Below are 11953 nucleotides of genomic sequence, written 5' to 3'. Positions count from 1 at the left end.
GTGCTCGCTCAGTGGCAGGTTCACATCATGCTCCTCGCACTTCAGTGCCTTCTCGGCTATTGCCAACCGCACCTGGAACAGCACCGCCAGGGTCACCCGGGTGACATCCCCGCCGGGACAGCATCCCCGCCCGGGGCAGCATCCCCACCGGGGCAGCATCCCCCACCGGGGCAGCATCCCCACCGGGACAGCATCCCCACCGGGACAGCATCCCCGCCCGGGGCAGCATCCCCGCCCGGGGCAGCATCCCCGACTGGGGCAGCATCCCCACCGGGACAGCATCCCCACCGGGACAGCATCCCCGCCCGGCCGCTCTCCCGGCCCCGCCTCGGCGCACCCACGGCCTCTCCCCTCTATCCCGCATCCTTCCAATCCCTCCATCCCCCAATCCCCCATTCCTCCATCTCTCCATCCCGCATCCCTCCATCTCTCCATCCCACATCCCCCCATCCCTCCATCCCGTATCCCTCCATCCCGTGGGGCACGGCGGGAGGGGCGATCCGGGGCCCCGTGCCCACCGCTCACCTTCTGCGAGGAGAAGGACTGCGTCCAGTGGTACAGCACCAGCGGCGCCATGCCCAGCTCAGCTCGGCTCGGCCCGGCCCGGCTCGGCCCGCGGCGCCGGGCGGGGCAGGAGGCAGCGCGGAGCGGATCCGCTCTTGGAAATTACCCGAAGGGGATGCCCGGGGGATGCGGGGGACACCCCCGTCTTTCCCCCACCGTCACTGCTCGGAGGACTGCCCTTCCGAAGGGGAAGCCGCCTGCAAAGCCGTCTGCCGCATCCCCTAGGGAAGCGCAGGAAGATGGATGCGCAAGTGGGGAAGGTCACATGGCAGGATTTAGGTTTTTGTATTTATTTTGCTTTTGTTTTTGTTTTTAACCAGTGCCTCCAGTACGAATTTCAGGGACATCAGCAACACGCGCTTGGGGGAAAAAAAAAAATACTATTAAGTCATCCTGAATTAGACTCTGTGGGCATAGATCCTCTATTGCAAAATGAGTCATAGCAAGAAGGAACAAGGCTTTCAAATAACTTATTTTGCCTTCATATGTGCTCTTTTAATCTCAAGAGATAAAGTTTCTTAATTTTCTTGAATTTCTTATTTTTTCCTAGACAAAATTAGAAAATCTAAGAATTTTGCAGGGCTTTTTTTTTTTTCATTTTCCCTGTGTGAAGCAAGGTCCTTTCTGAAAAGCATTTGATAACAATGGCTTACGCCATCAGGAAACGCCTCCTCTGTATCTTACACTGAAGATAGTTTAGAAGATGAGATTGCTGAGAGTACATTAGATGCTATCAGCAACAGCAGGCACATTTTAGCAAAGTAAAAAAACACAGTGAAATTACAGAGTCCAGAGTATTGTTCTCTTCAATCTGACTGCTCAATTTCCAGTAACAGCAACTTCTTCAGGTAAGCCTGATAACTCGGTCCCACGTGCCATTTCTATATAACAGATGGGCCCCATTGTCAGTATCTTAAAGACCTGAACCTAGTGTGTTGAGAGCTGTATCTCAATAACAAGAACATTTAAGGGAAATTTTGACTAATGTTAAGCAAGGTAATGGATTTAAGTCACTGAGACAAAGTAATGGACAAATCTTAGAAATAAAAGGAGAGAAACAAAAAGCCAGCTTCCAGCCCTGTACCTGTCATGGGAGCGGCCACAAAGGCAGCCCCATGCCTTCCTCAGAGACCACTCCCTGGTACAGTCACAAACCAAAATAATCTCTTCAGAAGGCCATGTATGATGAGAGGCTTCTCACAAATCTCATCTGATAGCAATCAGTGTTAGTTATGGTAAATCCCACATTTGGGGGAATTTAATTTAAGTGTTATTCTTCAAAAAGTTGGAGAATGTGCTTAGAACTGATAAGAATGTAGTTGATGGCATTACAGCTGGATTGACTTCTCTGTAAGATACATGTCTAAGGTAAGAGTGCTGGAATATCCTCTCAAGCACAAGGGCTTCAACCTGTGACCACCAATACATGAATATTCTCACAGGTCCCTTCCTAGGCTGCTGTACAGCTGGTCCTCCAACTAGATCTTACAATAACTCAAAGGAAAGAACTGGGAACTGTTTTTGGTGGGTTTTTTAATTATTATTTATTTAACTAGGCACTATTTAACTATTTATTAACTAGGCACTCTTTTGGGTTTCTGTTTAGCTTTTTTCCTTTAACTTTGCCTGTAAATCAAAAATGTTTCATTTCATCAATTACCACATAGACCACTACTCTGTTTCTCTTGGTACAGCAAAATAATTTAATATCACACATTGACTCCTGTGTTTGAGTTATATTTTGTTACCTGGTTTAGATGTCTAGAAAGGCAAGGAAATGCATCTACCTTATAACAAAATTAAGAAGGACCAGTGAGAACAGTATTTCCTTCTTCAGACTGAGCAGCTGCAATCATATACAGGTGTTTCTTCTTCCTAACCTAGTCATCCATATTGCTCTGAAATACAGGAAGAACACTGACTTGTTGGAGCGAGTCCAGAGGACCAGGTGATTAAGGAGGATGGAGCACCTCTCCTATGAGGAAAAGCTAGGAGGATTGGGACTGCTCACACTGGGAAAAAGAAGGCTTGCAGGTTACTGAATTGTGGCCTTCAGTACCTGAAGAGAGCCTACGGGAAAGACTAAGAGGGACTTTTTACAAGAGCATGTAGTGACAGGACAAGGGGAAGTGGCTTCAAACTGAAAGAGAGTAGGTTAAGCTTAGATATTAGGAAAATAATATTTACTGTGAGAGTTGTGAGGCACTGGAACAGGTTGCCCAGAGGAGCTGTGGACTCCCCACCCCAAGAAATGCTTAAGGCCAGACTGGAAGTGGCTCTGAGAAACCTGATCTAGTGGAAGGTGCCCCTGCCCATGGCAGGGGTGTTGGAAATGGATGATCTTTAAGCTCCCTTCCACCCTAGGCCATTCTCTGGCTCTCTGGTGAATACCCCGGTGTCCATGCTTACAGTCCTGGTTCAGCTGCAGGAGGGAATGCCTGAGGCTGGGATCCCTGCAGCCCTACAGGGCTGTTCCCAAGCCTGACCACACGAGGCCTCCCTTTTCCAAAATACGGTGCACAGGACCTTCCTTCTTCCCGAGATGAAGAAAAAGGGCACATTGCTTTCTCTTCGGGACGAGCACCTGTGTTTGTCCCTCTACCTCCCATACCCGCAGAAGAACAACCAAAAAAAGCCAGGTTATGAAAAAGATCACCACATCCTGGAATGCACAGGGCTTTACACAACAGAAATAAAAGTCTCCTTAGAGGCATGTTTAATGTGTAAGTGCCATGAATACACAAACAGCACAAATGCAAATCTGACTGGCATCTTGGCATCTTGTGGTTTCAAGAAGACCCCTAGCTCTGTGTAATAAATCATTTTTCCTACCACACTGATGTTCTTGCTTGTTTCTCTACATAGCCTCTCTTGGGCCTTTTTTAGCATCCTATACACATTCACAAAAAAATATGTATATATGCATGCCCCTCTACAAGTTTTTTTAATGCACCTATTTTTACATCATGGAAAGAAAATAACATTTACAGCTAATGCTAAAAATATAAATCATTTTGATAAACAGTTATATAAATTGGGTCAAAGACCTGGAAATAGCATTCTAGTAATCAGTTTTCTTTTTTACTACACCTCTTACTCCATGTTATTAACAAGACATACATAGGTCAGGTGTCTCGTTAAAGTAATTGATGCAAGCTAAAAAAACACTTTTTTTTTCTTATCAGATCAATTCATTGTGCACGTTGAAACCCAAATTTATTAGACTACAGGGGAAAAAAAAATTCTATTCAGCCAGAGCCATTATATCTGAAAATTATCTGGATTCTGTGTATAAATCATTAACAGATGCACTGGTTCAGTTCCAAGTGCAGAACTGGTCTAATTGACAGTGTTGCAGGAGTTAATACTCATTGGGAAAGTAAGACAGGTTCTGTTCTGGACTTTCTGTCATCAGTGGTTATTGACTAATTTATACTGGCAGATGCTGCTTTACTGGTGATGATATGAGTCAAAACAACATAGCATTGAACTCAGGTACATAGCTGAGACTTAATACTGACACAAGAACTCACCAGAACTTTCTTTATATGACTGAAAAATTAGATATGCAACTATATAAGAGTGAGAGCAGCATTATGTCTTGATAGTCACATCTGAGACTATGTGTGCCCTAATTTATATGTGCCTGCATATAAAATAATGGAGCAATGGCAATTCTAGATAGTTGATTCATGTTCTCAGGAAATAGAATTAGTTAGTTACCATTTTACATCCAACAAAATCAACTTATAATAGAATTTATTTTGTCACTTTCAAAGTTACTTAACATATGATACTAGGCTTTATTCAGGGATTTCACTACAAAATTCTGCCAAATTTTCCCTAAATAGTATTCATGTTCTGTATAGGAGTTTCATATGTAAATAGTTCAGAAATACAGCTTAATAACTTTTACAAAAAATTATAAGAAGTTTTATAGTAAGCCTATTACAAAATATGTATTAGTAATTTTGATGTAACAAAAATATTAGTTGTTCTAATGATACATAAATCTCAACAGTTTTGATGATTGGAATTAATTTTCCTGAAATATTAGGCTTTTAATGCACACACAGAAAGAGATTTAATATATTTTCATAAGGTGAAAAAAGTGCAGTTTCTTAGCTGTAAACCTCAAAATCTAGGTTAATGCATTAAAGTTTTATCGAGACTATTCCTTCTCAAGCTTTTATGTAAACAGCATCTTTACTATAAATCTAGCATATCAGCCCAATTCGAAAGATTTAAAACTTTTCTTATACTTGCCCATATTGGTTGTCTCTGTGCTCATGTGTAATACGCTGGCTCACAAACCTAGATCATTACCAAGCTTTTAGGAACAATTCTGTATCATCACTTCACATGCTTCACCTTCCCTCACATTAACTTAGATGAGTAACCCACAACAGTGAAAACTTTGTACCTCCATGCATAGAATCCAGATGTTGACTTTTATACTGTTTTTAATCTAACAGTGATGACATTTTGTTTGCACAGCACTGTCTGGCACACTGGCTTTTGGCTGCCCATTAAAATTCACATATTACCACAACACAAACAATGAATGTAAGAAATAGTACCTTCCAACTATTGCCTGTGGCTGAAACCAGAATGCAGTGCACAACTTTGACCTTGTAAAATATATTGGACAGATGCTGAAACAAAGTCCAACAAAGTTAGATGGGTTATTTGTACTGATTTCAGTGGGTCCTGTACCAGCTCTTAGGCCAGTTCAAATTCTATTACAATTACACTGCAAAATATAAATATTCAGTAACTGGATGACACCCAAACACAGAAAGCCTTAAGAAAATCTAAGGAGGTAAATACAATTTTGCCAGATGTCCTTTGAAGTCTCATGTAGTATTTTTTTTTACTGGAAAACAGTTTTAAAAATCTTTCCTGAAAAATTATAGAAATCAGATTCTTTCCATCCCTGAAACAAACCCAAAGTTTAATAACTGTCAAAAATTTCTAAAAATCTTGTTACACTTTCTGTTGGAAACATGAACCCTTTGATTGGTTACTTTGTAAAAAAGTTTAAACATTTAATCTTTTTCCAGCAAACTCCTCATAAAAATAGCTTTAAGATGCTTTAAAGCATAATCATGTACTTCCACATCTTGTTATTGACAAGCAAAAAACAATAGGGGCCACTAAGGAAGATCCATTTCTTTTAGCAACATTAATCACTGGGACAACATAGAAATATAGCTCTTATTTAAATATGGAAATTCTTATTTCTTCAGCCTTAGTTCTTGCTCTTTGCTCATTACGTTTGTGCAAGCTGGACTAAAACTTAAATAGTAACAGCCAAAATATTTCAATTGGACTCCTTGGAATCTCACTTCATGAGATAGTCAGACATTCATGTTCGACAGAAGTTTAAAAAAAAAAGTAAAAAAAAAAAAAGGTGTTTTGAAAAGCTTAGGTCAAAGAGCACCCTGCACCAGCATAGCAGCAGGGATGGAGGCTGTTCTGTCCTGGGCCACCATGGGCTCCAGCCCACCACAGGAAAGTCATGGCTGCTGTCTGGGCAATCCAGCTCACAAGTTCTCATGGCAGATTGGGAACCACGAGTGCGGGTAGAATATTTTCTCTTGCTAAGACTTTTTCCCCCCAATCTAAATCATCTAATTTATCCATCACTATTGTGTTGCCTTTTCAGATTATAGTACAGCAGAAGCAACAAGGAAATTGTAGTGGTCAAATACGATACATCAATTTACTGTATATTTACTGAATTTCGAAAAATAATTAATTCCTACTGCTTGAAATAAAAGAACAGCAGACTATAAAACAGTTGATTAAATTCACTATCAAATAGCATGCAAACATAACATTCACCTAACTACTCTCAATAAGCAAGACCCTCATTTGCAAAAGTAAAAATAGGACAAGATACAGTTTTGGGCAGCAATAGATCTGGGCACTGAATCACTGTCTATGTTCTCTTGGCACTGACTGAAACACGCTGGCATGATTTTTTTCTCAACTGCATAACGTCACTCACAAATAGAGAACAAATACCAGAGCTACTGCTCTGAAAACACACTTCCCCTACCACATTTAAAGAAATCCCAATGAGATTTCTTAAGGAAAAGAGGTAAGATGCTGAGGTGCCAGCTGAAGGCAGGATACTTGCTATTTAGCATTTACTGAGTTATCTGGAGGGGGGTGGGGGGGGGGAGAAAAAGCACTATACAGAGAGAGGGATGAATTTAAATCCCGTGTGTGTAACTGATACAAATGAAAGTATGAAGTTGTCTCTGTGCCCTGTGCGAGCTCAGGGGAGAAGTGAGGGCAGCAGGCGATGGTATGTGTCTGAAATAACAAACCCTCTGCACTAACACCCGAGCTAATGCACTGGTGTGGGGGAAAAGCCAGAGGAGAGAAGCTGCAGAAGCTGAAACGAGCTTTGCAAATTTTACAGAGATGTGCAAAGTGGTGGCCGGGGAGGGGCGGGTGGTTTGAGGAAGATGCAGTGCCTTGGTTTAATTCCTGTAATGTCCTGTCAAGTCCATCGGGCGGAACACAAAGGCAAAAGTTGACCTGCATGTTACAGCCCTCGGAGCAAAATACAAACATTATAAAAGCAGAGATTAAATTAACTTGAGTCAATATGAACAGAGATTTGGGACAAGGAAATAAGAATATTCTTTAGGCTCAGGGGGATAATCTATCTTTTTAAGATTAAGAAATTAACAGGGTTTAATTCTTGGCCTTGAATAATTAAAATTTCCCCTCTAACATGCTAGATAGGCCACTGCCACAGACCTTCAAGGCAATCTTACTTCCTTTCAATATATTACACAAAGTGAGAAACAACTGAACCGGGAAGAAAATTTTTAATTTCACCTTCTCTCTGATTTCACTTTACTAGATATTTTAATTCCAGTTTTTACGTTGTGTGTGACCCAAGACAGTTGAACAAAGAGCTATTTTTCAGTTCGCCTCTCCTCCTCTACAAAAGCTTCATGCTTTAGCAGTTCTAAGTCACTGGAAAACATAAGCTAACATGAAATAGGAGTCTAACAAGTACAGGGTTCATATCTTGGAGCAGTGTTTTAATACTGAGATTAAATTTGTATTCCCCCTAAACTGCGTTTTGTTTGAACTCCGTGGCTTGTGATCCCATTTCCTCCCTCTTTCTTGAAGTCAGCTACTTTAGTGCTGGCAGAAGATCCCTCTGAACTGCAGCTGCATTTGTAAATGTTTCATCAAAGGCCTGAGTGTCTGGTAAGCAGCAGACCCGGTGGGTGCTACGAATGTGATCTGGGTCTATCTCGGGGAGGAACAGCATGACCGTATTTACTGCCGATGCTATTCTGGGGGCTGGATGACGTGCTTCTCCCCTCTGGCTGAGCAACACTTGCCCATTCGTCTTTCAACACTCACTCCCAGCATGACAGGATGAAATAAAACAAATTTACTGGTAGCAAGCGTACTTGCATATTGAAGACTTCCATTCTAACAACTCCATGCACACACAAGACTATTGAAGCAGTCTTATTACAATAATCATGTTAAACATTTTGTACTCTGGGTAGATACAGCTTTAGGTTCCATTTAAAAAAATAAAACCATAAGAAGATAAAGAAAAGTATTACCTCATAACACAATTCAAATCATTATGGGGGCACAAGCTTATTTGTCCCCATAAATGAACTCGTAACTCAGGACAGTGGCGACACAGTAGTTCCAGCTCTGCACAACACTTCCAAATGTGGACAGCAGCTGTCTCTCAAAAATAGTAAAAGTAGCAGGGAAAATACTGTATTTGTGAAAGCAATTGTGCATGTAGGATCACCTCTCCCAAAATTAGGCAAGTAGTTTACAAACTGAAACTCACTCAACAGCCAGCACAATGAGCCAGGTACTTCCAGTCATTGATTAAACCCAAACTAGTGCAAGATCTGTGCTAGACTTTGTAAGAGATAAAGGAAAAAAAATTAAAAATACAAACAGATGAAAAACCCAACAAAATTTCAGATTAAAATAACATGCATTTTCACACTTCAAGGCTTATCATTCTGCCAATATTAATTTTTCTTCATCTGGAAATAGGCCACTAACACCAAATGGCACAGAAAAGACCACCTTTTTTTTTTTTTTCTTTTATCTCTTAAGCTTATAAAAATAATTTTCAGCACTAGAACTGGAGAATCACAAAGTTGCATAATGCCAGATTCATTCCCTTTCTGGATACTGAAATTTAAGGTAGGAACATCCTGACATCATAAACTTTCAAAACTGGCTGACTTTTAAAAAAATATATCATTTGGCTCAATTTTGCAAACATGCAACCAGCTGGTAAAAATAAAATCTGATTTAAACTTTTGTTAGACAAAACTGCAGTCTCAAACTTACATAAAACCAATACTATATCCCTTTACATGTGAAGACAAAACTGCAATCCCCAGCTTCTAACTTTAGTATGTTGTATCACAGAAACAGTCCTCCAGCTCTCTTAAATTTTTGTTTTCATAGCAGAACTTCTTATAAGCAAAAATAGCTTATAGATAACTGTGGGTGAATTAACAAAATTTTTACAATGTTATCACATGAAATAAGGGAATTTTGAAACCAATTTTACTTCTCAAATCAGCTGGAAAAAAAGACTTTATACCTAACATAACCAAATACCATTCAGGTTAATGACAAATTTTAAAATTAACAATCAAAACCAGAAACTAAGGTGATCTCCACAATGGACTTAATAGCACAGGTGATTTTAGGCATGCCTACAAGTGAATAACTTAGTGATGAATACACACCTAAACAAACATAAATCATTATTCTGTAAGTCAATTACATTTCTTATGCATTCAGACATAAGAGAACATCATACAATTGTTTTTAAATACACTGTATTATTAGGAAGACATACATTCCATTATTAGAGTACACACTGTCAGAGAAGAGATATCTTTATATTCTGCAGAAATCTTAGATTAAATTCCACCATGACATACTTAATGCAAAGTACAGATGGTTTACAAAAACTCAAGGGATAATTTTTCATAAAGGACCTTTTGTACAAGATCATAAACTTCTACATAAAAGGATTTAATTTGACAACTGCCACTTCTAAAGGATTATCCTTTGATAAAAAGCACTACAAAACTTGATTTTTTTCTACACCTAGAGAAAAAAAAATAAGAAAATATTACTTTTAAACAAAACCTATGGCTCAAAACTCTCCAAATCATACAGTTTGTTTTTAGGAAAAAAAATACTTCAAATACTAATTCATCTAATGTCTATTTAACATAGAATTTATTCACATGCAGAACTGCAAACACAAATTCATGTGAATTCACCAAAACAATAGAGCATAAAAACTTTTCTGTACCTGCACAACACAGAGACAGACATTCAACATTCTGCATTGTTGGTTGTGTCTTCCAAAGTGTAGAATCTAATCTTTACAGGAAATTTCAGTGGATAAATAGAATGGCATTTTGCAGCAATGTGGTATTACAGTAAGTGCATTTGCTAAGAAAGCCAGTTTTCAAGACACAGAAGGGGCTGATACTGGAATCCACACAGTGAAGGGGTTTCTTGATCATATAAAAACACCATGGCATTATGTTACAAGCACTGAAAAGGCCAAGAGAAGAGAAGCAAATGAAGAATAAATGAAATCTCATTCCAGCTGGGAGGTTTCATTCATTGGTTAGGCTGATTATGATGCACTAACCCTTGCTACATTCTTTTCTATAAGCTTAAATATCAAAATACATTAAGGTATTTGACTTGCATGTTAGATGTGATGAGAAAAATTTTCTTCCTCAGGACAAGTATTTCTGAAGAAGAAACTTATCAATAGGATGCACTTCTCAACTCAGGCATAACAAGCATCTGTTTGTCTTTAACTGTTTTATCAAAAATCAGTTAGAGTAAGCTGCATTATCCTCACCAAAGTTTAAGCAGATTGAGGGAGTGGCTTTCTATTAATGGTCTTTGCAGAACAGCCTGCTTAGCTCTATGGTAATGTCCTCTAAAGCTCAATTTCTCTATTGCAGACTTTTAAAATGGAAACATATCTCAAAAGTGACTATACCGTGCCCAAAATATCCATATTACATTCAGTACCAAACAGCAAAACCCTCAGCTTTTGCACCTCTGGTAGCATTTCTCTTGTTTTCTCTATCATAAACTGAACAAACAAACAAACAAACCCACCAAAAGAAAAAAAAAAAAAAAAAACTACCAACAAACCCCAAACACTGTCATATTTAGAATGACAATCATTTTCAATTAATTTCACAAATGGATTCACTCAGAAGAACCAATTATCTGAGGCATAAGAAGCAGCAATGCTAATTCATTGGTAAAATGTAAGTGTTTGTTCTGATCCAGTACAGCAAAACAGGAGTGTGACATCAGGCAAGGCGTTCAAAATGTCTCTTAAAATTAGAAATATCATATCTAATTGCTATTTTAACATTATTTTATCACCCAATCACTAATTTATCACTCAGTTTAAAAAAAACATTTCATTTTTAATAAGAAAAAAACAAAAGAAATTCACAAGACATCCCATGTCAAGACAAGATTAGGTATTAATCCAGACTGTTGTACAGCCTCATCCCTATGTCTGCTAAAATCTGCCTGATAAAATCAAGGCAGATCATAAGGAACTGCAAGCTCCAGAGAGCAGCTGAAGAACTGTGATCCCTGCAGAAGTTGGTGAGGTGCACTCACCATTGCAAAGATCCCCTGGTGTGACCTGCAGAACTCTGGTTCCTTCACTGGAGTCACATGAGACAGAAACACTACAGAGCTGTCTGTCTGATGAAGGAATTCTCTCTATCAGAGCTCTGTGAAGGTCTGTAATCACTGGTGATGAAAATACTAACTAATAAAGGAGGATTTTCAATTAATAAGTGGCCTAAAGTGTGGCAAAAAGCCTAGATTTCTGGGAAGATATAAGTGGTATATACCTATCAATAGAGGTATTCAGAAAAATAGCACCATGGTGAGCAGGAAAGACTGAAGTTTTTTTCCCTATGGTATTAAAGCAGCATGTATGAAAAATATTGAATTCACTAGCTAATCACATGAAAATTAACAGAGAAATTAAGATCCCAAAATAATGTTATTCCTACAATTTAAAAATAAGTACACAGTACTTAGCCACAAAGTACACATCTAGGCAGATGAGAGCTGCTTTGCACAACACTAACAAATAAATATTAAACAACCCAAATTCTTACCTGTTTTGAGAGTTAATATGAATTCTCCAAACAACTAGAAAAGGTTCAACCAGGTTTTGGTTCTCCTCAGGCACCTGGAAAATCTGTAGAACATGGCAGTGCAGAACTCAAGAGCTTTGGGTGTTGCTGCTAGTTCTTCAAAGCACAGAACAGGGTGAACGTGGGGA

Source organism: Cinclus cinclus, chromosome 1 (assembly GCF_963662255.1).
Source record: "Cinclus cinclus chromosome 1, bCinCin1.1, whole genome shotgun sequence".
Classification (NCBI taxonomy): Eukaryota; Metazoa; Chordata; class Aves; order Passeriformes; family Cinclidae; genus Cinclus; species Cinclus cinclus.
This window is presented reverse-complemented; position numbering follows the sequence as displayed.